The 27,033-nt window shown below is 35.8% G+C and overlaps 1 long non-coding RNA gene across 1 annotated transcript in view; it reads left to right on the plus strand.

Moving 5' to 3' along the window:
• The window catches only part of LOC116556973, a 46,152-nt gene extending 19,392 nt beyond the window's left edge, over positions 1 to 26,760 (plus strand). The window contains exons 2-3 of the long non-coding RNA XR_004271290.1: positions 24,257 to 24,309; positions 26,135 to 26,760. This is a non-coding gene — a long non-coding RNA (uncharacterized LOC116556973). The remainder of the gene's footprint in view (positions 1 to 24,256; positions 24,310 to 26,134) is intronic.
• Positions 26,761 to 27,033: the final 273 nt, after the last annotated feature.

Consider the following 27,033-nt stretch of genomic DNA (forward strand, 5'->3'; position numbering starts at 1 on the left):
GTTTTAAATTTATGTTAAATCTTGCCAGATTTTGGGAAATTGTTTGATCTTAAGTGGAACATGTTGCCACTATTTCAATGATAGTAAATGCTGCTGAAACATTTGCAAAATAAAGATCAATACCCCGGAAATGTATGAGCTTATATGTTTACATGATAAATCCCTAAGTGCCATAAAGAAGTTACTTTTGTGTGGTCACATTTTCTGAAAATTAAGTCGCATCCTTCAAAGTATTCATACAACATCCATGATTTAAATTGTAAATCTTCTTCGATGGAATAAGCATTAGGAAAAAATGATTTTCAAAATGCATGTAGACGTGTATATTTTCTCTTACATACCTGCAACTAATTCTTTCCCTTATTCTATAAACAATAAAAACAAAACCACAAAATGCAAGACAATAATTAATATTGGCAATGATCTAGATAATGAGACTTTATTAGTATAGTTACAAACGAAATATTTGAATATGCTCTGTAGATGATGCTTGGTTGGTTTATAGCTTCTTGTTTCACATAATTGTGAAATGGTGAAACATTTATCATTGTGTTAAAGTTAGAGCTATTTGGCCAAGAAATTTTAGAAAATGTTGAAATAACCATTTCATTCCAACTTGAGAAGTAGTTACTCAATCAGAATATGATACTGAAACCTATTAAAGTTAATGTGTGAGTAGTGAGATTAAAAAAAGGAAGAAAAAGAAAAAACACGAGCTAAACAACAACAAAACATTATCCAACAATGTTTTGGTTACTAATACTGATTTTTCTGTCGATATAAGTAGAGGGTGGGCATTTGAAATCACTTTCACTTTCAGATCAATTCTATTTGGGTTTATTTGTAAATCCAAATAAAAACAAGGTAAACCTATTGGCCACTGATTTACTAAAGAATCTGAGGATGTATCTAGAACAACTTTGAAGGCTGTTTTAGAGTAAGAGGGAGTTATTCTAAAGGAATTATTTGAAGTTGTCCCTCTTGAATTTACAGCCACAAATTTATATTCCCTTTGTGATCTAAGTGGAATAGATCCATTTTCTGCTCAAATTACTGGTCAATATGTCAGTCAGATCAAATACCACTAATAAGATGCTAAAAAGTGCTTCTGAGGAACATAGGGATTTCTTTAATAAGCCATAAAGTGTTTTTTAATCCATTTCTTCCTTGTTAAAAGCCTATGATTCTCACAGATTGTTCTATCTTGATGTGGTTTTGATCCTTTATGAGAAGGAAAAACACATGGTGGAATTCTGAAATATAAAGTTAAGAACTGAGTCCAGGTAGCCTTCTCAATAGCAGCCCTACTTGAAATCTTGGGTAATAACATGATCCGTTCTGGAAGTACTGTGACCAGCAAACTGTGGAAGATTTTTAAGGAAGCCTGTGAAAATATGTGGAAAACTTTTCTTTATGAACTAAATTTTCAGTACTTGCTTTTGACTTCTAAAGAATTAGGTTCCTCATATTCTGAACAAAGTCCACAAACTCCAGAATACCAAACCAATGAATAATCATGGGAACTCTATAAAAAAGCAAAGATAATGTTGCCTTGGAAAAGAGAATGCTTTTTTTTTTTAAATGTGAAACTTCATTGCCTTGGGGCATAAGAGCAAAATGACCAATCTCTGCATGTTTCCAGTTTCCTCATTTATTCCATTATTTGTTTATCAGTCTTGCTTCCCATCGGAGCACAGCGATTAAAATAAATTTAATTCCATTCATAGCTAAATTGAAGAGGTACAACAGTGAGAAACATCCTAAGAGCAATAGCAAAGGATAGAGTTAGGTAGTGGGTGGTGACAAGATCATATTCATCTGCCTGCTGCATGGAAAATGAATTGGAGAAGGGTGGGGTGGGGGCAACTAGGACAGATAATGTACTATCATGGTCCTCTACATGTGCCACAGTGGTGGCTTAGATTAGGTGGTAGAACTGGTGATAGAATTGAGACTGGAAAATACTTCATAAGTAAAAGTGTAAGGATTATGTTTGGTTGGACATAGGGCAGGAAGAGAGAATGGAGTCATGAGCATTGCTTTATATTCTTCAGTAGACAGAAGATAATATTGGAAGCAGCGTAGGTTGGAATGCAGAAGATAGAGATAACAATTCTAAGTTGGTTTGGGACATTTGGGACATATTAAATCTTTTTCTCCTTTCTATTCTAGATTTCATCCACATGTCATGTCCCCGTAAAAGTAAATAAATAAAAGAACTAGTGAGGGTGTGACCCATATCACTTTAATCTCAGAGTGGCAGAAATATTAAAATTTTATTTCCTCTATCTGTGTGTGTGTGTGTGTGTGTGTGTGTGTGTGTGTGTGTGTGGTGTGTGTATAGCAAACAGATACACACAGGTAGCTATGTCCATTCCTGATCTGTCTATATTGCATCATGATGAAAATAAAACAAAATAAAATTCTGTATTTCTTAACATCTCATCACTCATGTTAAGGCATTGAAAAATTTCAGCATGGAGCTTTCCTCAATTAATATTTACAGCATTGCTTTTATGATTCTCTCAACAAAGGGACCAAAATATTAGTTGTATTTATAATAGTTATAAATAAACACTTAGATCAAAAATCACATAGGAAAAGTCTTTGTTTTATGTTGTGTCATATTCTACTTCCTTCTTGTTATTAAATAAAAATCTCATTAGCTGTCATTTAACTAATGGTTTATATAGGGAGCCGCCTTCTTTGAATTGCCAATAGTCGAATAGATCTTGATAACACTTAATTTGGAGTATTTGGGTGCAAGAAGTACCACAAATGGCTTTTCTACTCATATTTTTAAGAATTTCCTTCTCTTTTCCAGAGACTGTTTCTTCTGTGTGAACTGTAAAAGAACCTTTTATGCTTTATCTTCGAGCCCAGCAATGAATGCAAGTCTCAGTAAATTTGACAGATATTCCCCTCCATGAATTATCTTTTAAATGAAAAATGAATTTAAGAATAACACCACATGATTTTGACCAAGTTTGGAAAAGAAATGTACTTTTTTAGTTCTGCCTTTGCTGGCAAAATGATTGAAATTTGTGGTAAATATTTGAATACCATTGAGAAATCTGAGTTGAAGATTCAGGCTCTCATTGTCTATTATATGATGTGCCTGCTCCTTGGCATAGCATTTAAAGTGTTCCATAATGTACCACCAGGCTACTCTTCTATCTTTATCCTTGTCTATGAGACAAATGAAACTGCTTGTCATTCTTTGCTTTTCCTAATTATGTTCTCTAGACCTGAATTTTTTTGCTCTCTTACCAGATCACTTTCCTTCTCATCTTTTGTTCAAAACTCTTCTATTCAACACTCTCCAAATTTTGATGACTTTTCTTTCAAGGCCTGTCTCAAATGCTATTTCCACCATAACAGTGTTTTGCTATTTTTCGTAAGGTACTTTTCATAATTTGCTTACTTTAACCTTGTAGAATTCCTGCTTATCTTTGTGTTGTCACTCTGCTTATTGTAGTGACTTGCACATGTCATGCAATCAGTAAATATTTTTTGAATTAAGTTGAATCACCCGCACTGACAACTCCTATTTACGTAAGACATTGGGAAATTATTCAAATCACAGAATCATCTTGTTTGCACCGACAAAGGTGGTATACCAGGCTCTCTCCATTATATTGCCTCATTAGGCCTCATTCACCAAACATGAGTTGAACACCTACTAATTGCGGCATGCTGTGTTACTCTGTCCTATAAACAGGACCACGTATAATTACATAATCATACATCAGGAAAAATATATAATTATGTGCATCTCACATATTCAAAATAACTTTCTAAAATAAAATAATTAGACTAACTTGATATCAATTAAATCCTGTCCAAATAAAGACTGAATATTCAGCCTTGTTCAATCTCTTGTAAATGCTGATACAGAGAGTCAATCTTTCCAGTTGAGAAAAACAGTTATCACATCTAACCCAGGCACTCATTTGTTCAATAACTTTCTCTACCAAAATTCTTACATAAAGAAAACTGTGTTTCTTCCCAGCACCTTGGTTGGTTTTCAAAGATGGCTTATTAGGATTTGGTTTCAGAGTCTCTGATTTTAGATAGGTCTCTTAGGATCGTTATAAGAGCTGAAGCCTCGGAGGCAGCAAACAATTGTGGAAAATCTGCGAAGTAATGTTGTCTTTTCAACATTTTTCGACCTACTTTTCGGGACCCATGGGACAGATAAGTACTAAGTATGTGTCCAAAAAAAAAGCCACTGAGGTTTTTAAGCTGCTGTCCATCCTTGGTATAACTTTTTCATAAAAAATTAACTTAATAAATACACTCTTTTTCCATGATTAAAAAACTTAAGAAATCAGGGACTACCTGGGTGTGTGTGATCTGACAATTCGCTGTTTTAATTTAAAATTTCCAGAGCATTGCATTCATAAAATGACCACACTATGATATGTAAGCCAAAAAGCATAAGAAGTGCATTATGGGTAAGGAGTTTATTTTTGTTATTCTTTTGAAATCTTCAGCTGGTATTAAAAACAGATCTTTTGAGCTAGAACAACAGTCGTACAGGTAGACTTCCTACTTTTGGAAAAGATCTGGTCTTTAGCTTATGGGAACTGAGCCGAAGCAGATGTGAAAAGTTCAACTAAAGGAAGAACAGATTAAACACACTTTTGTGGTTGAAAAACCAAAACAGATGTTATTATTAAACCACAAAAACCTGGGTGCACTTAAGTAACACTAGGTGTCTGAATTTTACATTTGCATTTAAAATAATTAGCCACAGAGGCTATTGTGTGTAATAAAACTCTTAATCTTCAAATAAAAACAGTTTGCATGCTAAAAACTCTCAAATATTGAGTATCTGCCATTGTGTTTGTCATCTGAAAATGAGAAAGAAAACATCTGACAACTAAAAACAAAACCTTTTGGTGATGTTTATATTGTTTTTTCCAAAGCATTTGAAACCATCCATTTATGTACTTTTGTTTTTTACATCTTTAGATACATCTTTCAGACAACCCTGAAATGTCTAGATTACCATTGTTACAATGTAAATCTTAAAGAGAGAGATGAAGTCACAGAGCAGAATTAAGTTGATGCCAATATATGAATTCACAGGCCATTGGTCAACTAACTGGAATCCTTCCCTACTTATGACAACCTCTACCATGGGATACAAAACAGTGTGGGAAAGCAAAAACAAACCAGAATTGTCCCACAAAATCATGCCTACACTTTGATATTTAATTTTGAGTTTCTCCATAATTTTTCTTCTAATATAGCCCCTCTCCACTTCAATCCAAAGAGATTAAAAGTCCAAGTCAAAAGGTATTGTCCTGTGAGAAATCCTATACTAGAGAAAAGCCAAGAGAGAGAGAGAGACAGAGAGGGTGGTAAAAGGAAAGGTCATAGTGATTTGTTTCATAGTTAGAAGTCCTCAATCATTAATCTAGATATGTTCTACACTCTGGGCCAAAAGGGATGTATTTAGATAAAATGGACATTAAGCATGTAATATTTTACCTCTATTTGGCAAAATAAGTGTTACATAATGTGGGATGATTTAGGAGAGAGCTGGGAGGATGCCAAGCTTCTATATGATCTAGTCTTTGAATGTTAGAAGTGGAAGATATTTTATTAATTACCCATTCCCATGGGAAGAATTCTCTTTTCCACTCTGATTCTCAAATTGGGAAAGAAATTAAGGTGACTTACACGTTGTTTTGGATTTTTTTTTTTTTTCAAATCACACATGCTTTTTTTCTCTACATGCTTATTTCAAAAGTTCTCTGAGATGATCCTAACTCCCATCCCTGGTTCTCTCATTCTGCCACACCCTCCTTGAGAACCCCAGCTTTTTAACATTCAAGGTAGGACTGACTACTTCTTCAGTTGATCACCCTTAGGTATTCATGATATGGCCAGACTGCTACAATCCCCATAACTGATACAAGAGTTTGTATCCTCATTTTGGTTACATGTTGAACTTATATTGTTTTAGATACATTTTGCTAATTAAAATATGGTCTCATAATTTCATATTTCTTTTACATTTTTAAAATGTGACTACTAGAAAATTTAAAATGACTTATGTGGCTTACATTTATGGCTTTTATTATATTTCTCTTGGACATCTCTGCTGTATATGGTAAAGAAAAAGACAGTAAGAGAAATATGTGACTTCTGGGGGAAAATGATATAATGCATAACTTTACTCTGAGCCATACTCCACCATTGGTGGCAACAGCTATTAATATGTGTGGAAACTATTTAAAAATAGGTTAGGCAGTTAGCAATTCTTGAAAGAAAGTAATGGGCAAGATCCCAGAGCAAGCATCTTTTGGTTAGTTGGACTAATCATGATGGAGAGGAGAGATGGCATTTCAGCAGGGATGCTGTGATAGGAAGCCCCTGCCAGGCATCAGAACTGTGTGTAGGGACTAGTTGTTTATGGATGGAGTAAGCCACACCCCACAGGAAGGTGCATTCTAGGTAAGACTTAGATGTGGATAATCCAGTGTATAGAGTTCTTTTGAGAAACTGTAAAAAGGAGAAACAAGAATACAAGGGCGGGGTGCAACTTTCTAACAATTAGAAATCATTTATTAATGTTTTAATTTCATAAATATCCATTGAACCTCTTTTGAGGTCTATTTAAGCCTTTTTATAGGCAGTGGGGAGGGAAAAAAAGGGGGAAAAAAACTCTGTATCTATGACGTTTGCATTTAAAGAAAATAGAAAGATGGTAACAAGCAGACAAATTGTGCCAGGTTTTGTTTTGTAAAGAAAATAGAACAAAAGGATAAAGAGTGAGAGTAGGCTAATTTGGAAAAGGTGTTTAGGAACCCCTTTTCGAGCCAGTGACCATTAAGCATAGATCTGATGGAAGTGATGGAACAAGTCAGGTAGATAACCGTGGAAGATATTCCTGGCAGGAGACCAGCCACTCAAAGACTCTGAGGCAAGAGACTGCCCTAAGTGTATTTCAGGAATAGCAAGTGACCAATGAGGCTATAGAACAGTAAGCGACTGAGAGAGTGCTAGGAGGTGAGGCTACAGAGAGAGTTGGGAGTCTCTGACTTATCCTTGGAAAGATCAGAACTCCAAGGATAAGTGATGGCCAGTCTCTGTAAGGCTTTGAGCATAGTACTGTTATTACCTGGCTGTATCTCAAAGGATCCCTTGGACAGTTAAGTGGAAACACAGATTCTAGGGAAGCAAGGGGAAAGAAGGACTGGTGAGGAAGCTGTTTGAATAGGTTCAGTGAAAGCCTGTCATAGTTTAGAGGGCTAGGAGTGAAGGTGGTTAGAAGTGGTTAAATTTTAAATAAAGACGGTTCCAGACTTACTATTGTTTGACTTACAATTTACAAACTTTACGGTGGCACAAAAATGATACACATTCAGTAGAAATGGTAATTTTTGAATTTTGGTCTTTTACCAGCCTAGAGAATACAGTACTATACTCTCTTGTGAACCCACAGTTCTCAGTAAGCCATGCGATCACCAGGGTAAACAACTGATTCTCTATAATGTAGAGATGCCCCTCAACTTACAATGGGGTTACATCCCAATAAACCCATCCCAAGTTGAAAATATCATAAAGTGAAAATGCATTTAATACGCCTAACCTACTGAGCATCATAGCTTAGCCTAGCCTACCTGAAATGTGCCCAGAACACTTATATTAGCCTACAGTTGGGCAAAACCATCTGGCAACACAATACACTCTAGAGTATCTGTTATTTACCCTCATGTATGTATACATATATATATATATGTACATATATTTATACTACATACATACATATATGTACACATATATATACACATATATATACATATGTATATACATATATTGTGTGTATATGTGTGTGTGTGTGTGTGTGTATGTATGTGAATAAACAAGGGGATTCAAGATTTTCAATTCCTATCTTTTATTTCTCTCTGATCACCATCTTTCTATATGATTATATTATTAAAATAGGATGTGAAAATGCTTTCTCCTGTAAAGTTGTTGTTTTTGATTAGCATATGCATTATTATTGTTATTCTAACATAGAATTCTCACCACTATAGCTCTTGCTTTTTAATTCATATCCAACAGTTGGTCTTTTAAGAAAATTATTTAGTATTTGCCACTCTGGATGAACTAATGTTTGGACCTAATTCTGCAGCTTTTTACTTGGCTCTGTTAAATCTCATCTTCATTTGCAGCCACAATTCTTGATTATTGAGATGTTTGTATATTGACTCTGTATTCCAAAACAGCTCTCTTTTAAGCTTTATGGTACGAAAAATAAATATGCTTCCTTCTGCATCCCTTAATCCAAGCCATTTAGAAAAACTCTGTACAGAAATAAGAGAACAGAAACCCACGTCACACTGTATCAAGTATGCTACTTCTCTAGTGGACAGAATCAAATGGCTCTAGGTGCATTTCATTGGAGATGCAGTTAACTTACGTGAATCACATCATGTATTCTCTGCAAATAAGAGCTAGGAAAATTGAGAGAGGTAGAGAATAAAAGAGGACACTGTAAATAATAGAGGCGATTCTTCCCTACATTCTACTCAATCGATGTTTACCTTGTAATTTGATTCTAATGAAATTCCTATTTTTATCTAGTTCTCAGTTTGACCATTTTGTCAAGCTGAGTGTGATTCTAGTTAAAAATGTTTTCGATATACAATATAGCTCATAAACATGAGCCAAACTACTTCATATAATGCTCAATCATAGTAAAAAGGATTAGTTTCATAGCTGGAGAAGAAACTGCTTGTATTGTTCTTATTAGGACATATTAAAAACAATTTCAAGGGCAGTTTTGACTGTACATTACTACTATGCTACAAATAAGACATGCTTTTAAGATATGACTTGTCTTAGCTGTCCCATAACTTAACCTACAATATCTATCTTATCAATAAAGATAGGATGTATAATTTCTGATGGGAATCAAGAAATATTATTTTGCTTTTCCTTAATCTCCTAAACTAGAAACATTCCTTTAAAATGAAGTTAGTGCAGTATTACTTGTTATCTGTGGGTATTTGCTAGCTCCTAGCTATCCTTCTCTTTTTCTATGTCATCACAAATTTTGTTTTGTAACCCATTTATCTTTTCATGTATTCTAGAATTCCTTTAACATTGGGTAGATTTTCCCACATTCAGATATTCTGGCATGAATTCAGGGGGCAATAATAGATACTTCTTAAGTGTAATTTTAGTTCTCATCCTAGAAAGTGCAGTCATTTCAATTTCTGCTCCTGCAGCTTCTCCTCTTCATAAACCAAATTTCATAGTGCCTTCAAGGCCCAGGCAAAGATTCAGCATTTTCATAACATTTTCTCTGACTAGTTATGCCCTGTGGTAAAAATTTCTTCTCATAATGTACTCATCACTTGTAAAATAATCATTCAGTGTTAAAACAAATGTTGTTATATAATTTTTCCTGTATTTATTCAATAAATATGCACTGAACACTTACTATAATCCAAGCATGTTAGGTACTGTGGTAGAACAGTAGCAAAATAAACTCTCCTACAGTCTGGTCGTAATGGTAGTACATTTAAAATGTATCCACAATCAAGTGGAGTATGGTTTAATATACAGAAGTCCTAGATTCCATAAGATCACACGTATTATTTTCTTTGATTCTACATTGGAATCACCTAAAAACCTTTTTAAAAAACACCTTGGTCTAATGTCCATCTTCTTATTTACTTGTGTAGAGCAGACCTGAGGCATAAGCATAATGAAAGTGCCCTAGATTATTCTAATGTACAGCTAGAGTTGAGAGCTACTGGGCCTCGCTTCTGCTGAAGCCCACTAATAAGCCTTAGTTTATTGGATCCTCACATGTGCCCCTCTGGCCAACTGTCAGTATCTTACTGGGCTCTTCCACCTTTCAGCAAGAATGGTAATAGTCAAAGACTTTTTTTTTTTTTTTTTTTTTTTTAAGATGGTTTGCTTTTATCATCACTTTTTTGGTAGAATCTTTGGTACTACCAGTAGGGAATAAACCTGTGGCTGCTGTGCTTCACAGCTGCCAGGAAGAGCAGCCTTTGGAATTCTTTATTTGTAAGTCATCTAATAAATTGGAGATCAGACATCTGAAATCCTCATCCTGATAGATAATGAATAACATCTATTTTATTTCTTTTATCAGCACCTTTCAATGTGATATGTTGGCCTGTAAGCTTCGTTTCCGGCTTTTCTCTAATTTTAAAGATGGTTTTCTGGGTCCAGGCATTTAAGTTCTTTTGAGCAAAAAATAGGAAATTCTGTGTGTATGATAGAAAAAGAATAGTCTTGCTATTTAACCAGGTCTGCACTACCAAAGAAAAATTTGGAGGCATTTATTCCAAGTAAGGCCAAAAATCATATGTTTAAGGTACCCAAGTAATTGAAGTATCAAGTTTTCCCTCCATCTGCCATTTATTTGGGTAATCACCTTATTTCCCTACCATTTATCACACTTTCCTTTTAATTTTGCTGCATAAACATCATGGCCTTACCTTTTGTAGTGTTGTTTTTTCCTTTAACTACACACTGATCAAAGGTTTAAAAAAAGGTGACTATAATCAGCATCATTACTTAAAAGGTAAAACTATTAAAATATAGTAATTCACTAGATAGGACGATGCAATTCAAAACACCAAAAAGATAACAGGTTTAGCAAAATGGGCATATGTTAGTGATTATGCAATCATTTATTTCCCACAGATTTCTTTTTATAGGAAACTTTGGAAAATCCCAGAAGAACTGACCGAGTCATTTAAACCACAACAGGTTTCTTTCAACATCAAAACCATGGGTAGGAGTGGGCGAGGAATTTTTTTTTAAAGCAGGGACAGCCTGGTTCTGACCGTGCAAAGCTGTGGCTTTGCCTCCTATGGGCGCCTTGTGAGCAGCAGATCCGACTTCCTCCTCAAACCAAGTTATCCTGAAAACACCCAAGCAGAGGAAGCATTTTTTCACCATGACATGGGAAACGGCCACGGGGATCCAAATGGAAACGGACATTTCATGTGAGTGACTGTTTCTACCCCACCTTGGCTTCTGGCCTAATGCAACAAGCACTAGGTGGCTAAAGAGGGAAATTTTTGTTAAAGTGAATCCAGCTCTGAGTTGGACACACAGCCTTTTGACTTGTGGCAGAGTTCCTTGTGCTAGCTGGCAAAATTAGCAAATTTTTCTTTTAGTTGTTGTTACTGAATTTTCAAAAATACCACATTTCCTGGTAGCAGTTATCTTTCTCTAGGAGATAAAGGGAAAGATCTCTTCTATCTACACCACATAACATTTCTATCATTTTAGAACCTATTATCTCTACCAGGCATCCCCTGAAGACTCACTCTGGCTGTCTATGGCCTCTTGACAGCTGGCTTATAACCAAATGGTCTCAGAAAAGTCCTCCTTTTCTTGAGTGTGTGAGTGGGAGTTTGTTTGCCGTCACCAGAAGGTTCATCCTATGTGTATGACTATGGGGCTGTATATGTGTGCATGTGCGTGCATGAAAGGGGTGTGCAGAGTGCCCAGTTTTAAGCTTTTAGCATTCTTAAAGAATGTGATAGAAAAAAACTAGACATTACGGTGGCATTACCTCCCCTGTTGCTCCCTAAGGAGCAACATGTTAATCTCTTGTGATTGGCCAACTATCATATTGATGTCATACATATGATTGTGTTAATCTGAAATAGGCAGTCTTTTACACTGCTGACAATGTGAATTTATACAATCTTTCTGGATGACATTGTAGTACTACAAGTCAAGAGCTTTAAAAATGTCCTGATTTTATTTTATTTTATATTATTTATTTATTTATTTTAGACAGAGTCTTGTTCTGTCACCTAGGCTGGAGTGGCGTGATCTTGGCTCATTGCAACCTCCACCTCTCAGGTTCAAGTGACTCTCCTGCCTTAGCCTCCCAAGTAGCTGGGATTACAAGTGCCTGCTACCATGCCCGGCTAATATTTTTGAATAAGAAACTAACACAGAGTGGTGACAACTTCCTATAAATATATATGTATTCTTCTATAGAATAAATGACTAACAGCAGATATACTAAAATTGTAACAGTGATTTTCTCTATAGATTGGCATTGCATGTAGGATGGATGGATAGATAGATGACAGATAGGCTAGATAGATAGATATTATATAGAGAAAACTTTTTTGTAATGAGGAAAAGGCAGTTTATTAGACATATAAAAGAAAAATGTTTACACAATCTATAAATATTTCAAGGTATGAACGATCTAATGTTAAACTGTATTTAAGAAAACATTTTTCTTTCATAGGTCTAACTACCACAGAAGTGAAATTGCTTAAAACTAATAAGAAATCCTAGGCAGGGCAGATGTTTAGAGACCAACGAGTCACGCTCACTCCTTTTGCAATAAAGAAACAAGAAGCACAGAGGGGTGATATTTCTTCTATTGTGGTTATAGTTTATGATAAAGCCAGAACATGTCCTAGCACAAGCCCAAGAAACTGATTGCATGTAATTGTTAATGTTGTTCTTTGTTTACATTAAATCATGGATTTTGATTTGAGTTCAGATAATTTGATTGGCATATTTACCTACCAAATGCTCACCTGTCTCTTGATATTATGGGTCTTTTAACCTTCTGAATTCAAAAAGATTAACACAACATTGACAAGCAGCCTTACACTTAATGCGAACAATGTCTGACTAGCCTTGATATATAGCAAGAGTTTCTGTGTTTGAACCTGTAGCTATTTACACATTTTAGTTTTAACATGGATGGTGTTGAATTACAGGCTGCTTAATCAAAAATGCCAGAAAAATAAACCAAAATAAATTATTTCAATCCAGTAAGACAGTTATATTAGTAAGGTATTTTTTTTCTACATGAAGTACAGAACCTTGTAAGAATTCAATAAATACTTGTTGACTGAATTAATAAATGCATGATGTTTGGAAACACTTCCCTAATGGTATAGAATTATAATAGTTAGAATTGGCTGCAGTATTTAAATAATTCCTTAAATTGATGGAATTGAGATGTCCTGAATTACAGGAATAGATTATTTTGGTTTAAGCTCTTCTGTTTCACAATATGTAGGTCTTACATTGCAAATATTAACTGTGAAAACATCATATAATCCTACCTGGTATTCCAACCTTCTTACAATTGAGACAGTGAATATTTGCAGTTTCTAAGTAGAGCACATTTAAGGTAATGAGTTCTGAATAATGTTTATTAACTATATTTAAATGATCCATCTGTTTATTGAAAACATAAATCTTTTGGAAATCATCTTATAAATGTGGTTTTAATTCTTTACAATATTCATAGACCACTGCCTTCTTAAGAAAAGAGATTAAATATTTCAGGTTTAGAGAAACAAATTACTGTGCTAATCTTCAGGTATTTCTCTTCTTGATACAGCCACTAATGTCTAATCGGAGCAGCACATTCCCTATCACAGTAGTTTTTTTGTTAGTGCTCCACTAACTTATTTGTCAGGGATTTGAAATCTGGTGTAAGAAACATACTAACCTTTAGAATTCACACAAAGCTTTCAGAAACCCACTGGCTCTTCTAAAATAACCCACAGAATTGGCCTTCTGGAAAGTTAGGTGGTGCCACCATTTAGAAAGACTTCAAATGTAATACAGGAGTGATTGGTGACATTTGTAGATTTATTTTTAAGATTCCTAGAAATAGAGTCAGGCTTCCCCATGACATGAACTATTGAGAAGCCTGGAGCAGGGTGGGTGGATCTGTCCCACAGTCGTAAGTTGTTTAGTTTGACCTTAACTTTTACAAAATTGATAGTATTACTTAAGAGCCAGGTTTCCAGCTTTCTTTGATAGTTGGAGATCTGCCAAAACTGGATTCTCTTCCTCTCTTGGCACTAACCTGCTCTTGCTGAGTAGAGGCTGCCTCTTTAGATGAGGCAGGTGCTCTTTAATTTGCCACACTCGGCCTCTGCCCTCGCCTGCTTCATGCGTTTATTAATGCATTTCCTCCTCTGTCAGTATGGATATTATTTTTTGACCTTTGTCAAAGGACGAAAGCATTGTTGGTGCTTCCTTCTGGCCTAGGTGTGTTTTGTAACTTGACTCAACATTTAATTCCATATTGCATTAGAAAGTACACTGAAATTTCAATAGGTAAATTTATTTTCTATATTTCTAAGTCAGAATTATTCTAATTTTTCTGCATTTATCTTTTTTTCTTCTTTTATGGAAATGATGAAAGGCTTCCTTACCAGTCTTTCTTGCTACTGCAGTCTTTGCTGCTCTCCCTATTTTCTGAACTCTTGTAGCCTTTATTCTTTCTAAGAATTTAGCTCTTAAGATTGGCACTATGGTGTTGTTCTAAAATTCTATTGAATGTATTAAACCTTTTGTCCATGAAGGGCAGAGATAGTGACTTTTACTTTCCTACTATCATGGAGCCTAGCAAAGTTCTGATACATAGCAGATCTGAAGTATGCTTATTGGTTAAATATTTTTCAATTTCATACGATTTAACGTAAAACATTAATTTTATTTAGCGCAAAAATCATATACTGAATTATAACATCAACCATAATATATGGCAAGTCAAATAATAGCAATTTATTTTTCATGTCTTTAAGAAAGAACTATTTCTAACAAATGTGTAACATAAAAATCTAAGTTCTTGCCCTTAATTTCTAGTGCCTTATACGTATCTTTTAACCAATACTGAGGCAGTGTTGTCCTCTTTTAATTTCTCTATTAACTTTAATTACGCTCATGAGTTTGCTGGTCAGGTGGGTTTTCCCCAAACACTCACAACTCTATATTCCAGGCTAGCAATAGAATTAAGTTAAGCTGCAGATTTGAAGCAGAATCTAACATTATAAGCTGTAGAAGGTTCCAGTGCCACCACAACTCATTTCATCTGCTGAGGGTTTCAGCAGACAGCACTTTTAATAAGCCAGGCTCGGCATTTTTCAAGGAATACTTTGGGATCCATTTTTGAAAGCAATATTGGTTATGATTCCACAGCTGGAAGATTTCCGAGAAAATAACGTTTGTCCTCTTGAAACTATGCTTGGTTCATACAGCATAAAGAACACAAGCCATTCCAAGCAACTGGTTCTAAATTTTACCATAACATATCTCTCATAGTTAATTTTCCGTCTGCATTATAATGGGTGCATGATAGAATAGTAGGATTAGTTCTATTTTAATCTTTTATTTTATTTTGTCTTAAGAAACATATATATTTTAGCACGTGAACATAGATTTTGTTTGTAATTTTCTAATGAAAAATATTTACAAAGAAACAAAACAGAACTGAAAATCTTCCTGTGATCCTACAGGGCATTAGATCGTCTCAGGTACTAGCTGCTGGTTTAATAAAAGGATAGGATTTCCATTTACTCCAGGCAGGCTTAATGTATTGTTCTCGGAGTGAGACAGTCAGAATGAGTCAGGAGCCAAAGAATACACTTTATAGACACAAATAATCGTAAATTTAGAATGTCACCTTTAGGCAGAGGCATTTTTATTATTGTTAGTGGAGCTGCTGAGTAGGTTTGATGTTTTATTCTCTTGAGGACTCAATGTTCCCGAGTCCTGGAGCCCTGTCTTTATCAGGCTCGCAAGGAGGGAGCCCAGCCAAACTTGCTTCCTATACTTCTCTATGATTGATAGCAGATGGCATGCTTTAAAATAAACCTATCCATTAGCAGTCCTCAGTGTTTTTACTCAAGGCATTTACAACTGTCTCAAGCAGAAAACACATTCACTCCATGAGCTAGTTTCAGTCCACAACAGCTGTACAGGTGCAAATCTCTCATTAACTCTTAAATAGTAGTGAAATAAACAATGGCTTTTCTCTTACTTTCTTTAAGGGAGTATACTTCAAAGCTGCCTTGGAATTACCCTCCTCCACAATGGAGCTTCAAAGGATGGAGGTTTATTAGAACTGAGCTATATTATGCAATGATATGCTTGTCCCAGGAATGTATAGCTTATGTGTGTGTTACAGTTTAAAAGTTTCTTTCTATGCTCACAGATTTAGTGGTAAATTGCCAGTCTCACAAAAGTGTTTCTGAAGAGGCAGAAAAGAAAGGAAGACTCAGCAAGGGTCCCTAGCAGGGCCCAGGTGCCTTGTTGCATGCCCCTGAACTCAACGTGTCATGGTGGCATCCTCCTCATCTCCCTCTCCCTGCTTGTAAGGAGAAGTGTTCATGCTGAGCTTTTACCAGTATGATGAGTTAATAGTTTATTTTTAGGCAGCCAATGGCATTTCCTTGCATATTGGTAATTAGACAAAAGCAAAGTCATTTTCAAAATTAATTTTTTACCCATATTGAACACAGGTGAGAGGGTTGGCCTCAGGACTTTAATTTGCACTCAAGGGAAGAAAAAAAGCTTTGTCATTTGAAGAGTATGATTATTCAAACAGAACATACCTTGTACCAGGTATGTTCTAGAGGTTCACAAAAGTTAACTTATTTAATCTTATCATCACTTCTTGACGAAACTATTGATAATCCTAGTTTTACAGATGAGTAAGCCACTGTGTGCTGCTATCTTTGTTATAATAAAAAATGAGAACCCTAATTAGAGTATTTCCTGAAAGGGCAAATTGAGAGTCTGGATTCAGAGGCTTTACTGCCTGTGTTCCAATTCTTGCTTCAGCAGTTACTCCATATGACTGTGTCATAATAGCAATAATGTTGGACCACCCTTCCTCTCAGGGTCCTCAGTTATTATTTTATAACCTTATTTTGGCCTAAGAATTTGCCCTACCTAATATGGCTGTTGTGATGATTGGATAAATTAGTGTTTGTGTAATGCTTAGATCAGTGCCTGGTACTCAGAATGTGCCATGTAAGTTTTAGCTATTGTGTCATCATCACCTTCCTTATTCAAGATGTTAGGCTGACATTAAACACTTGATGTAAATTAGTCTTTTCTGATTATCTTCTATGTCTGGGACTGTATGTTTTGAAAAAAATTAATGTCCAAACAAAACAATTCATTTATTTTTATTTCACACTTTATTAATCAGACACATATATAGTTGCCAATCAGAGACACTGATCAGCATGAGGTAATAAGGGTTTTCATATGAAATTGATAAGATCTTGCCCCAAAGCAAAGTAATTTGACATTCTAGCTTTAGCAGCCTTATTATTGGTGAATGTGTTATTCCCTTAGGCCTTCTGAAATAATGAAACTGGTTAATGGAACCCCTCATTACAGCCTTCCATGGGTCCCCATGGGCCCATGCTGCCATGATAGGTAAACCTGAGCCAAAATATCTCTTCAGTGGGCAGCTGGAGAGGCAAAGCCATAAAAGTCATAAAATATGTCTTGTGACTACCCTTCCCCATGCTATTTTTTTAAAGGGTAGTCTGTGTTAAAACATTTTCAACAAAGACCCACATAATAGAGGCATGCCATTGATTTCCCAATGAACAGTGTAGATAGTTCTGAGAAATCTGATGGAAGAATCCAAGTATGCATGAGGTACTTCCATTGTAATGATTGTCATAGTTCTCATGTGTTTCCTCACCAGAAATCTTTCTGTTGAGACGATTGTTTTCTTATCTTGCAAATAAGTTTTAGAATAAATATATCTGAATAGAAGGGGGAAAATGGGTCAAGTGACAAGGGGAAATAATAGGTAAAGCATAACATCTGTTAGGATGGGGATATTTTATATTGGATATCTAGTGTAGATACTAGATATCCAGTGCTTGCAATTGCAACAACTACTTGGTTACCCGGAATATTTCATTTGGATTTCTACAAAGTAATTCTATATTGGGTGTGGTTATAGAAGGTAAATGCTGGGCCAATGGATATTCCATACTTCTTCTTATAAGCTTCAAGTGAATATGGCTAGTAATTTGAGATTACTCAAGGGCATTTTGGTGTGCAGTTTTAAGGGAAGTTGGTACATAAATGGTTCCTCTACACTTCATTACTGGTTTTAGTATCACACTGAATGGGATTAAGTCAGTTAGATTTATAAACTCTCTAAACAGAGAGAAAGAAGCCTAAGGAAGGGGGCCTAGGAAAAACAGGATACTTGCAGAAGTAAATGTCCTACAGAGACAAATTAAGTTTTAAGAAATAGTTGTGTTTTTTTTTTTTTTTTTTTTTCAGAATGGTAGATATTAGAAGGTTGCATAGATTTATGAATATGTTTAAACATAAGAAGTTTTTTTGGCAGAATGAATTGATTCATTCCATCTAGTATTATATTATTGTTGAAATGAACTTGTTTTCATTACATTCATTAGTTACATAGTTAGTTTTATTTTGTAAAATTTAAAATAATTAGTATTTGGAGAGCAATGGAGGAAAGAAAACGCAGAGAACTGAATATCCAGATACATACCTTCTGCAAAAAGAAGCAACTTTGCATCCATCTACCCTTTAGCCAAGTCCTCTCTCTCTCTTTATTTCTAAGACTAAGCTCCCTATGTCTCCATTCCTCAACTGTAGACTGAGAGAGATGGACTGAATCAGAAAATCAAGTGACTGGCAGGTAGGCTTATATCCCTCTCCCTCCCTGTACTCTGGTCATGACAGGCAGCAATCATGGATCACAGACTCTCCCTGCTGAGCCCAGCGTGAGGCCCCCAAATTCCCAATGAAGTGACCCAAGCAGCCTTCCTGTGGTCTTCATCACTCAAACTGAACTTGAAACAAGACATATTGGATAGACCCTAGATAGTCTCTAAAATTCAAATGTTCTAAATATTTCCACTTTGAGGTGATAGCTAGGTTTAATTGGGCAGATGTGTAGATAAACAGATAATTCATATTATGGTAAGTGTAGCATAAATGTTGGTGTCTTTATATTGCCTTCAATGACTGCATTCCTAGGAGGAATGCTTTCTAGTAGGAAAATTTTGACATCCTTCCACATGTGTTGATGTATTTACTACCAAGTTTTTAGAACTGCTGAACCTATTGTTTTCGTTTTGTCACTTGGCCTTTTGTCCAAAATAACCTCAAAATGCTTTCTGCTAGTTTATACCCAGTCTATGTTCTTCTAGTTTGATCCAAAAATTGTGTTTCCAATGTTCTCTTCAATAGCTCTTTATCTCTTGAGTCCCTTTTTTTCCCTGAAGACTTGCTCTAGTTTTGCTCAAAAAAATTGAAATTACACATTTCTAAGGAGTGCATATCTGTCTCTCTTCCTTTCTGGGCTCTGTTTCATTGGAAAGTTTTTGAAGTTGCAGTTTGTTCCTGACTATGGGCCGCATTTGGTTCCTGTGCATTATTAGTCCTGTGTCAGTGTAGGCAATAGTTACCCAGGGCTTTCTAATATGAACAGCAGCCTTTTTGAAATCATAAAATTATATTTAGCTCATAGAATGTCACTGATAAACGTATGATCTATTGAATTATCTAAAATGATAGCAATTTCTTAAGCATATATTGAGTTTAGCACCACTCCTTGCAATCATCCCTTTTAAATAGAGGGGCAGATGGGGAAAACCAACTAATCCACTTCTCCTTCTCCTTTTTCTTTTCTTTTTTTTTTTTCCCAGACAGAGTCCTGCTCTGTCGCCCAGGCTGGAATGCAGTGGCTTGATCTTGGCTCATTGCAGCCTCTGCCTCTCAGATTCAAGCGATTCTCATGTGTCAGCCTCTTAAGTAGCTGGGATTACAGGTGTGAGCTACCGTTCCCACTCCCCAACTTCTGGTATACCTTTGAATAACACTTTACATTTTGTGGGGTGCTTTTCTGTTCCAATTCAGTGTTAAGAAAATGTGGGCTTGTGAATACAATTATGAGGTAGAGCTTGGTAGACAGATTTCGGCTCTTCTCTGATTCCATCTCTATGCCTTGAGTAACAATGACCAGTGGCCACAATCGGGGTTTCAACTGTAAAACAGGTATGATGTTGCTAATTTTGTTTGTGTGTGTGGTAAAAATCAGGATTATCTCAGGCTGTGTGACTTAAACTTTTTACAACAAGAAAGCCATAAGTATCATGCAAGGAGCTACTGGTGATGATTGTCTAGGATGTTCGTTTCTCAACCCCATGTGCCCTGACTAACAAAGAAATAATGAACGTGTCCTTGAGCCAAGGGAATGGCTGGTTGATGGCCAAGGATTTGGGTTGAATCCCCAGTGGCGTTTGAAATTTGCATTAATCAGTTGAATTTCTTGTCACCTAGAGTAATGCTAAGTTGGATTTGTATTGTTCAGCAAAGTAAAACAAGCGAACATTTTCAAAATGTTGAACATCTAGCAAACTAACAGTTATAGGTCTTCATATCCAAAGGCAATGAAGCATTGTTATATGATTAAAAATAAGCAGAATTTACACTGACAATAAATATATACTTTAACTCATGGGAAATGTGAGTAAATACATTAGCAGTAATTAACACATAGTACTTTAAATAATATTTTAATTGCTTTAAAAGCTAATTTTTCTATTGCACATTTACAGTGGGGCAGCCAGGGTATTAATCAACCAAGTTCTGGAAGGCCATCAGTTTTGATAAAAATCAGGTCAAAATACTTGCTGGTACAATTTCCTCTTTGAGAAATGTTCTTGTGACTATTCCCAGGAAGATTAAAAAAGAACAAAAAAACTTTTATAATAAATAAAATAACAATATAACTTTATATGGAACCTTTATTTTCAAGGGACCCCAGAATGCTTATAAACTGTTATTCAAACCATGTACAGGAACCACTGAAATACAACCACATTTTGGAGGCAGAAGAGGAGCTGAAATGTCAGTTGGAGAGGACGCTCCTGCTCTAAAAGGGGTGTGGTCTGCATGACCTAATAGGGCTTTTCTGGCTCTGGTTTCTGCATAGATGTGTGGGCAGAAATGCCTCTGCTGTGGAGCTGCACAGGGCTAGGCTGTATTGCTGCAGAAGATGAAAAGTGAAGGAGAATATAATAGTGGAAAGAGGAGGCATGGACTATGGACTGTTGATGTTCCAGTCACCAAATGGCAATGACTACAGAATAGTCAATGGTGGTTTAGGCTCCTTGGCCGTGGGGAAGAACAACTCTTGTTTACGTGCTATTTGAGCCAATTTCTCTTATGGAAATTTTTGCAGGAAAAATGTAATGCCTATAGTAACAGATTAGTTCTCACATAGAACCCTATACTGCTAGAGAGGATGGAGCTTAGAGATTATTTAGTCAAAAACCTTTATTTTGTCTTTGAGTAAAGTAGAACCCTCTGAAGGAAGGTAGTGAGAGCTACCTTAGATCAGTATCAGAATCTTCTAGTTAAAAAATACCTTAGTGAGTCACTAGTTACATCTCCTTTGCAATTGGAGAATGAATTCTAAAATCTTTCTAAAAGTTCTTTCAGCAATTCTGTTAACTAAGAGAGAATTACGCCCTCAAAGAGATACCTGTCTTATTGTTGGAGGTCTCATTAGGAGAATGTCTCTTAGGAACATTCCTCAGAATATTTATTCTTTCATTGCTTTAATACGCATTTATTGAGTGCCAGTTATTTGCCGGGAATTAAGCAAGGCATTGAAACACAAAGAAGGATAATAATAAAACAATAGCACCTAGCATTTATTGGCATCACATACATGTCAGTTAGTAGGTGCTTTACATATGTTAATTCATTTACTCCTACAAGAAGCCTATCAAATGGAAACTATTACTTTTCCTGTTACAGGTGACGAAGACAGCACAAGTAACTTGCCAAAGAGAAGCAGTTAATAAAGTGGCAGAGCAAGGGTTTAAAGCAGTCATGATGGTGCTGCAGCCCATGCACTTAACCCCTATATCATGCTGCTCTCTGATTCACCGGCTAACCAAATAAGTAAATGACACAATAACTGATTATTATTGTTATAGTAATGAAGTAAATAAGCAAGGTTCTGTAAGAGGCTTAATGGGGGACCCTCATTAAACCACAGTGCTCAAAAAGTATGTTTTGAAGGAAGGGAAGAGTCCAAGAAATCAGTCATGAGAAGAACCCTGTATAGAGGGAATAACAAGTGCCAAAGCTTCCCCAGTGAGGGTGGGGAAGAATCGGATGGGTTTTGGAGCTCAAACTTTCTTCCTCTAACGTTCACAAATTTAATCTTTCCCTACATAGAGTAAATTGAGTTCCCCTGTTGTTTACATTTGTTTTGTGGATAACTTAGGCTCTTTTTTTTTTAAAGAGTATTATTTAAACCATAGATCACTAATTTCATAAGTAAACCTTTACTTGTTAATAAAGCTTTTGTTAAGACTATTAGTTTCATCCTTAATCTCTGCTTCTTTTATTTTCTATAATCTCAGTTGATGCTTTTCTCTTTTAAATAATCATGTTTGTTAAAAATTATCATCACTGATTCTTGGCAAATTAAGGAAAATAATGAAAATGTGTTTAGTGTTTACTATGTGAAAGTGTCATGGAGAGCATTCTAATACTTTATCTTATTTAATTCTCACACTTAAGTAAGTTGTATCACTAAATCATTTTACACATGGAGTCCCTGAGGCCCAGGGATCTTAAATTTGCCTGAGGCCACCCAACTGGTTAGTAGCTAACTCAAGATTTGAAAAATTTAGTCCGGGTGCAATGGCTTATGCCTGTAATCCCAGCACTTTGGGAGGCCAAGGCAGGCAGATTACCAGGTCAAGAGACTGAGACCACCCTGGCCAACTTGGTGAAACCCCATCTTTACTAAAAATACACAAATTAGCTGGGCATGGTGGCTTGCACCTGTATTACCAACTACTTGTGAGGCTGGGGCAAGAGAATTACGTGAACCTGGGAGGTGGAGGTTGCAGTGAACCGAGATTGTGCCACTGCACGTCAGCCTGGGTGACAGAGCAAGACTCTATCCACCCCCACCCCCCCAAAAAAGAAAAATTTGTCTGCTTGATTCTAAAAATTGTTCAATACTTTCTATCTATAACTCACCTTAGACTTTGTATAATCTTACCTATGGTAGCGGTTTCCTAAGATGGGGCAGAAATCCTTAGCGGAGTTGAGGGCCTGAGGAAGAGGCACAATTCTTTTCTCAAGGGCAATGCATAAGAAAAATGGAGAACAAAAGTTTGAAAAGACACTACCCTTTTCACAATCCCTGTCTCTGTTTTTCCAGTTGAAAATCACTGAATGCTACCACACTTCCTTATGATACTCATTGTTTAAGCATTTAGAACAGTAACAGCAAAAATTATATAGCTGCTAATATTTATTGAGGCCCTCCTGTGTGTCCAGTGTGTTGGTTTTATTCAATTTTTCCAGAAATCCTATGCTAGATGTTATTATATTCCTTAATTTACCAATAAAGAAACTAAAGCACATAGGAGTTGGTCCAATTTTATGGTGCCTTCTTTTTCTCCCCCTATCTATCTATCCCCATCTCTGATCTCAGGATACGTCCTACAATTGATGGCACTTTATAATCTCAGTCATAGCATAGTTGTCATTGCCTATAAATGCATGCACTTGATCATAGGTGATTGCAACATTTTACTTCAATTGTGTTATACATGCATTGTTAGAACTATGTATGCTGAGTATAATTGCCTTTTAAAATATTTTTCTAATTGTTTCAAAATTTTATTGACTCCTTGTGATCAAAAAAATGTAAAATCAAAACTTAACAGAATAAATCTCTAATAATTTGGTTAAAAATACCACCTAGAGCCAATGGTGTAGTACTCAGAGAAATGAAACAGCATCTTCTTGTTCTTATTGGCACATGGAATGATATTGTGTTAAAGAAATCGAAGTGATAAGCAAGCATCACGGTCTCATTTAATTAGCATTGCTTTTACTTCCTTACAAGTACATCAAATAAGCCTCAATGTTAGGATCGATGACATCTTATATCTGGTGAAATATGATGAACAACTTGACTAAATAAACATAAAAGATAACTGATAATGCCTACAATCACAAGACTTGTGAAGGGTACACTAAGAGTTTAAACCTTGGTGATTCATGTCTCAGGGCCTTGCTTATTGAACTATTGTGCCTTTTGTAAGAACAGTGAGAATTTTTTTCTATCACACATATCAATGATGGACTAACTTATTAGAATTATGAAAAATAAAAATATATCCTGCATTACACCTAGACAAATACTGTATAACTTAGAATATGGCATAATAAAAATACACATTTTATCAGAGTTCATTATGGTCCCAGAATAACATAATAAGCTTTCAAATAGTAATATTGATTTGACTTATTGTTAGTATTTAAGGACAGTGGTTTAAGATGGTAGCCATTCAAAAACAAAACAATGTGTCCATTCTACATGCTAGGTTCCCCTAACATTGTATTTCTTTTCCTAAAGGGATGAAACTGGTGGTCCAACAGGTAGACATACCTAGATTTGGCACATTAAAAGTAAGTCAAAATACTCCATTATCTTATAACAAGAACAAAGAATAATAAACAAAACTACTTAAGGAAGAGATAAAGAGTTTTATGATGGAGGACTATCCTTGAAATTAAATATTTCCCTATGCAAGTTGACATTTAAAATGTATGACTTAAGAGAGATAAGAAGAAATTGTGTGAAACATAACCTTAACTATTTTGGATCACATTTTCGTGAATTATACAGCATTTGGCACAAGTTTTAGGAAACAGAAACACTCTGGGGTAATGATGAGTATTTGCACACACTTTATGTGAACATGTATGCACACTAACACGGTTATATTTATGATATGATGCACCAGATATACAGAATATGTCTATGTAAAATTGTTTTATATGTAACACTTCCATCCTGGGACTAAATGTTGGCTCTTTAAAATTTGTTTTTATGTATGCTTCCATGCCGAACTTACTGAATATAGCTGTTGGATAGCACAAATATTCTAAATTTTCATGGACATTCAAAAATGTCCTTTGGGAAGTCACTCTAGAGCATCCTTAGAAATGGTGTGTTGTGGTTGGGACAGAACAAAGAAGCAAAAAGAAATAAGGTGAAACTATGTTATCATTAGCTACCCTTTAAACGTATGAAAAACTCTCGGAAGAGATAACATACTGTAGGCAAAAGCTCTGTGTGGGCACAGGATGTGCACAATGACCTAATGGGCTTTTGCATCTCTAATTCCTGTAATACTGCAGATGGAAGAGATGGAGCTGGTAATTGCTTACAACGTAACAGATATGTAAAGATATATATACATATATATTTTTCTCTTTCTCTCCTTTCTCCCTGCTTCCCTGGAGTTCAGCTGAGAATCTTTTAAACAAACAAAAACTGTGAGAATCTAAGAGAAGTCAGAGACTGGCCTGCTTTTTAGAGACGGAATGTGGAAAGTATGAAGATGCTAATTTGACTGCAAAGGTTGGAAAGCAAAAGGGCCTGAGTCGTTTATACTACAGGCAGTAGTTAAAAAGGGGGGAAAAAGCCTTGAAAAAATGGGCGTAACCCTGGGCTTTGATACAACTGGCCTTTCGGCCCCCACTTGAGATTTGCACATCCCCAAGGGAAGCTGTGGTTTGGAATAAGATCGCACATTTAATTTCACTCAGAGAACTTATTGGACTTGGCACCAAAAGAAAGAATTTGAAGTATATTTTTTGTCATGATTGGTGGCCCCCTCACCACAACATTTGATTATTTTGGAAAGGGAAAAGTTAAATCCTTGTAAAGTTGTGATTTACAATTTGCAAGCATCCAGGTAGGGAGTTTGACTTCTGCCAGCTTGATCATGGGATCCACATTTGATTCTAGCTCATTGATGTGAGAAAACAAAACAGTTCTGTGGGGGGAAACAGAGTTGGGAAATGTATCCCTTGATTATCCTGGGAGATTTTCTCTCCATGCTACATCTTCTCTCAGTCACGATAATTTTGGTCTCCTCTGGAAGTCATAGCAAGAGACTGGCATGCATCTGGTTTACTTTTCGTTTCTAATCTGCAGTATCTGGTATTTTTATCATGTGATTCCTTTGCCCTCACAGTTATGTAAATCTTGAGGCAAAGGAGTTAAAAGGACTTTCTAATTTTATACCTGAAAATGCTTTCACTGGATGTTTTTTCTCAAGCTTTATAATTAAGATTTGGGATCTCGTGGGTATTTTAATACGTACTCAAATATGTCCAAACAGCCAGAGGGGAAGTGAATGACCAACTGGGTAGGCTGATGAATATTTTCCTGGTAGATGCACAACTTTCCTCACAACTATGATGCTTTATCCTTTGACATTAGGAATGCTGTTTGCAGAAGTAACATTCCTTTGAACAGTCAGCTTTCTGAAATGGTGTCCCACCGCAAGGACTGGAGAAGGGTGAGTTTGAGCTCAATGCTGAACTAACAGCCAGGCAAATTACATTCTGTCCTAATGTCTAACATAGAAGTATGGTCAGTCAGGTCTCGAAATAAATCTTGAAGTAGACTTAAAAATAATGTTCCACCTCTTCTACTACTTGTGAAATTTTTTGGTTTATTTCTAGTTGAATTTGGGCTTGTTGGAAAACTGTCTTGAGTATTTGGGCGGCAAGTTCTCACCATGATTCCTAAGTGAAAGCAATTTGCTGAATATGTCAATATAGCAATGTTAGTGGTATTGTTGGCAGAGGGAAAATGATTTTTTCTCTCATCCTGGACTTGAGCAGGAGATAAAGATAAATTCAAAAGTTTCATTGGTATTTTAGAAGTACTATACTTGTCCCGATTTGAGCAAGGTGGTCAGGCATGGGTGATTGATGGCAAAGAGCCTGGGTTCCAGTCCCAGGTGGTGATGGGAACTTGCAAATGATTGATCTTCCCCAAGCCTCAGTATTCTCATCTGTAAGATGGAGTAAGTACTTCATTTAGTTGTTGAGGGGATGGAAAGAGTTAATGTAAATATATATATATATATATATATATATATATATATATATATATCTAAGATTTAAAGACAGTAAACCAAGAACAGTTTTCTTATCCGATCCTATCTTTGCAAAGCTATTAAAAAATCTGAATTAAAAGCCCATTAATTCTGTATTAATGAGGTCTCTTTAAATTGACAGTGATAAAAAAAAATAACCTCGATCTGTCTTTCATATTTTCTTATGTTTCCAGGAATTCTGTCCTGTGGACTCTTTTCTACCCTTGCCATGTTT

The sequence above is a fragment of the Sapajus apella genome, unplaced genomic scaffold (assembly GCF_009761245.1).
Source record: "Sapajus apella isolate SASKATOON/1434 unplaced genomic scaffold, GSC_monkey_1.0 scaffold18, whole genome shotgun sequence".
Classification (NCBI taxonomy): Eukaryota; Metazoa; Chordata; class Mammalia; order Primates; family Cebidae; genus Sapajus; species Sapajus apella.